The 5,000-nt window shown below is 40.7% G+C and overlaps 1 pseudogene; it reads right to left on the bottom strand.

The window, feature by feature from the left end:
- The window catches only part of LOC138028678 (TNF receptor-associated factor 1-like), a 29,013-nt pseudogene that overhangs the window by 10,159 nt on the left and 13,854 nt on the right, over window positions 1-5,000 (bottom strand).

Genomic DNA, 5,000 nt, shown 5'->3' with positions numbered 1-5,000 from the left:
AAAGAATGTGTTAGATGCTTTAGACAGAAAAAATACACCACCAATGTTTTATCTTTTGACAGAATGCTAGTTTGATAGTTCTTAGCCATTTCTTTCAAATCCAATAGCCCAATTTCGATCTATTAAAATTCAGTTTTAGAAAAAAAGGCATCACGAAACTCATACAAATCCTTCTTTTTGTTCCCCAGAACCGCAAAATCTCGCTTATTGTTTTAAGTTGAATTTTCAGTCAATCTATCGAAATTACAACCGGACGCCCACGATCATGGGTTCCTGATCACAATTTAAGTACTGCATGAATAACTGTAAAATTTTAAATATGACCAAAGAATCTACAGTCGATCCGAACAGTTTCACTTGGGAGCAAACCAATCTGTTGATCTCTGTTGGGTGTGTGACAAACACAGGCGTGCCGTTAAACAAGGGAGTACCCCAGCTAATATTCTAGGCGGGACTTCAACCTGCGATTTCAAGATTTCAATTCAGGCACATCAGCCAGTCATAAACGAGGTCTCCGGCATAAGCTCACGGCTAAGAACACGTTTCGATAAAGTGTGTAATTGCTAAGATTCTAGAGTTTGCGAAATACTCCGGTGATCTTCAACAATTACCGGGGTAGCTCGCTTGGTGTGAGGTAATAGACAAATCGAACTCCACTGCTAGGAGATATGTACACCAGATTTAATCAAAGTTCAAAATCCCAGTTTCCTTGAGTTACAAAGTAACAACAATTTGTAGAATCGACGATAATTTTACGATGTAACAGCAGTAGTAGTACAAGTAGATTTGTAGCGATGAGTAGTGAAAGTAGCAGAACAGTAGTAGCGGTGGTAGTAATGGTGATGGGTTCGAATTCGGTCGACGACTCACGCCAAAAGATAGCTTGATAGGATATCCATTGATAGATTATAGCAACTAGTAGATTCTACCATCGCTGAACAATAATAGCTGAATATACCTTAAGAGTGCGCAATTTTATAATAATGCCTTAAGTGAATAAAACTAAGGAGTTGTCTAAAACCGTGCACTCTACAGTTTTCTAAACTCCCTCACGGAACATGTAGAAGCTATCGATAAGCACGACACTGTAAATTCGTAAGGAAATTGTAATATCAAAGCACGTTTACCCTTTAAGATACTATTTATAATTGATCACTAGAAAATTCCTGAGAAACACAAAAATGGAAAAGTAGGCGTTTCCAAACTAACATGTAGATATGTACCAATTGCTCGTCGTAATCACACGATAGCACACGTAAAAGCAGTAACATTGCAAAATAGTCAATAAAAATTATGTATGGGGAACTACAACAAGTTGCAAAATTAGTCAGACACTCCCGTTAAAAAAACACCATTTTATCTTTCAATACCCACTGGATCTAGAACTTCCAACCTTTCCCACTTCCCCCCTCCCTCTCCCCTTTTCAAGGTTAATAGTTCAAGTTTTCAGCACTCATTTGTTCTACTAACAAAAATTGATAAGGGGGTAGGGGGGAGGGGGGCTGCAGTGTGTAAGGAAAATTGGTAAGTCAATAACGTCCCAAGAAGGTGAAGTGCGTCTGTTCATTTTGAAACCTGTTGTTGCATAGGATCCTCAGTTGTGCACCACTTATTAATAATATTGTATGATATTGAAAATTGTATACTGACCATTTTAAGGACGGTGCCTACCATTGTTATTGTGCGCATACGTTCTGCGCATCTTGAGATACTCGGGTTTCCTATCGGTGATGCTCACTAATACATAGATATTTTTGCGCGGTTTAAAACTATCCGGAGAAAGATGATGTTAGTAAGTACTCTTGGTATCCAAAAAGAAAATTGGGGGGGGGGGGGCGGGGGGAGAGGGGGGTAACCATACATTTTTGAGAGATAATTAAGCTTCAGTTTGAGAAAGAACGCCATACATGTACATCGCCTTGTATTTTAAAGCTTTTTACAAATATTATTTCATGAATTATCTTTGAAAAATGCGGGGTTACCCCCAATTTTCTTTTTGGATTTCAATAACACTAAGATCTACATTTCCTACATAATCATACACCGTGGCAAAAATATCTTTGAATTAGTAGGCACTGTCCTTTTAAAACATACTTATTACGAAAACACCACAAAAGTGTTATTAAAAATTAGGTATGGCGTTTTTGTTAACTGCTATGCGTAACAATGTTTCCCTTAAAAGTCATTCTTTGTTTCTAGTGAGCATTAAACAAGTAAATAACACGAGTTATAAAGTATCTTTTGTTGTTGTTTTTCTTTTACCTGTGAATGTGTAGTAACCTTGATTTCATGCAATACTTCCTCCGTCGACAACTGCAGTTTTTTCCTCCATAGTCCTCTTTATGTATGTATATCTTCCGTTCGAGCGTTTTGTTTTACTTGACTGTGAGAGTGACTTGCATAATTTTCCACTGCAGAGACCATAAAGTGCCTGGTTCTAGTGAGAGATTGGCCCAATTTATACTAGAGACGGATAATCCGTCTGGACGAACTTGGGCAAGAATTTTTTAGTTCGACGGATTATCCGTCAAGACGAACTATCTGTTTCGTTCGTCTTGGCAGACGAACTAAGGTGGATAATCCGTCAGGACAGATAATCCGTCTGTGTGTATAAATGCACCGACAGACAAACTTAGATGCTGGAATGAACACCTCGTTACAGAAAGCCAGCGGTCTCTTAGCAGTAGGATACAAAATGTGTTCGCATAAACGAAGTACCTGAACAAAGGCAACAGAACAAAGATGCATAATCCGTCTAGTATAAACGGGACGAACTATAAGACGAACTAATACTGTGCTTTACAGTTCGTCCCGTATTTATACTGGACGGATTAAACGACCAGACGGATAATTCGTCCAGACGGATTATCCGTCTCTAGTATAAATTGGGCCATTGATTATGTCGCCCTTTGAGCAAAAAAAAATAACGGCGGTAAAGCTGAGCAGGTGCAAAACAAAGGTCAAAGGTCATTGTTTTACCAATGCAGAAACAACCCTAACCGTTTACAAATGTTAACATTTGCCCCAAAAACTTTTGTTTAGGACTAATGAGGCCTAAGGTTAGCTTTAATGGTTTTTTAGGATACGTTGTCTTTGCAAAATAATGACTTGCGACCTGGACCTGTGACCTGTGTTTTGTACCTGCCAAGTAACGCTTTCTTGGGGATAATTCTTACGTGACGTCAAGGCGCTGTTGGTGTTCCAGACTTCTCCACGAACTGAGTCGTAGAGGGCTTTCCATTCGACCAAATACTTTGAAAAAACCGGGTAAGGAATCAGTTGGTATAGAAATATCCCGGAAACAAATTTCGAGACTAAGTATATCTCGTGAAGTGGTCCTAAAGGTTCCGGAATTCTGGAACAACTCCAGCGAGCGGCCAACCGGAAAATGCTGTCCCATTCGCCAGATGAAATTACCGAAATTTTAACTGAAAAGCGCTTCGAGTCTTTCGGAAACGTTTTCTCGTGTTTCGAGATTTTCGAAAATTTAAGGTAGCTCCGAATCGCCTCGCTATTCTCTGATTTCACGCAATTTCAGTGGTGTCGTTGGTTCCTTTGTTTCCACTACTTGTGGCAATATCAATCAGTATCTCTCCATATTTCCAATATGCTTTTATTTTCTCACAATGAGCCTGGGCTGCCTGCAATAAATATATTTTCATATGGTTGATATATTTTTTGTGCACTGCGGTCCCTTGGGAAACTGTATTGCAAGGTCGTTAGCGCCTATTTACACGTTGGAGTTTCTATTGTTTATGCAAGGGTTTTTAAGGTTGGTTGTTCGCGCCACTTTCCATTCACGCTAGCGACCCAGAACTTCAGTCTTTTCTTGTAGAGATTTACTATGGAGAACAGTGGCAGTTGCTCGGCCGAGAAGGACTATCTACGCTATCGGCCAGTTGCTGGTACCAGCCAATCTGCGTTTAATCTTAACCCATCGATCGCGGAAACCTCCAGAAGGTCAAACCAAACGCAGTCACGCATGGCAGAGTCGCCGCTTGTGCAAAATGTGTTCAATATGTTCAAGAGCTCCTTAGAGGTCAAACTTGAAGAAAAAGGCAAACAGATCGAGGGAAAATCAGGGACTGACAAGAAAGTCGGTCGACTCCGATTCAAGGGAAACCAAAAGCAGTTTGAGCACAACGCCAAGCTTGATCATTCTGTCCTTGACAGAATTAGAGAGGAGGCTGATGGTTCCAATGTTGCGGTGAGCGAGTTGATAAAAGAAGGAAAGGAATTAATTCTAAAACGGCGAAAGCTTATCAGGATCGCGGATAAATGTGTTGATGGCTGGAAGGTGGCAGATGAGTACATGTCGGATGATTTGGCGTCGTGGTCGGAGGACGATAAGCGGTTAAGAAGAGCCAGAGAAACTGTTGGTCGACAAGCGGCCCAGCACCGAAGCAATTACTCGAAACGTTTTAGGAGCACCTTATCCAGCTCAGATCGGCAGCTTTTCGCGGAAAGATTTGGTTTAAGCATTGACCAGCAGTTTTCTTTGTGAGCATTCATTGTGTTTTGGGTTCGCTTGCGATCCTCCCATACCTGTGGTTCAGTTTGTTTTATGGATCTATAAGATGAAAATGATTTACGTTCGTTTGAACATAGTGAATTAGAACGTAAATATATTTTCATATGGTTGATATATTTTTTTGTGCACTGCGGTCCCTTGGGAAACTGTATTGCAAGGTCGTTAGCGCCTATTTACACGTTGGAGTTTCTATTGTTTATGCAAGGGTTTTTAAGGTTGGTTGTTCGCGCCACTTTCCATTCACGCTAGCGACCCAGAACTTCAGTCTTTTCTTGTAGAGATTTACTATGGAGAACAGCGGCAGTTGCTCCTCGTATGCGTGCCACTAGCCCTCCCACCCTATTTATTTGTCCTTAATTTTCTGATACTGCTTTGTCTCCATTTCAGGCCGTAGAGAATATAACTTCGATCAGAGCAAGTGCTTCCGGTGCCACAGACTCGGCCACTGGGCAAGGGATTGCTGTTATGC

The sequence above is a fragment of the Montipora capricornis genome, chromosome 13 (genome assembly GCF_036669925.1).
Source record: "Montipora capricornis isolate CH-2021 chromosome 13, ASM3666992v2, whole genome shotgun sequence".
In the NCBI taxonomy this organism is placed as follows: domain Eukaryota; kingdom Metazoa; phylum Cnidaria; class Anthozoa; order Scleractinia; family Acroporidae; genus Montipora; species Montipora capricornis.
Note: the sequence above shows the minus strand (reverse complement) of the source record. Positions and strands in the feature narration are given on the sequence as shown.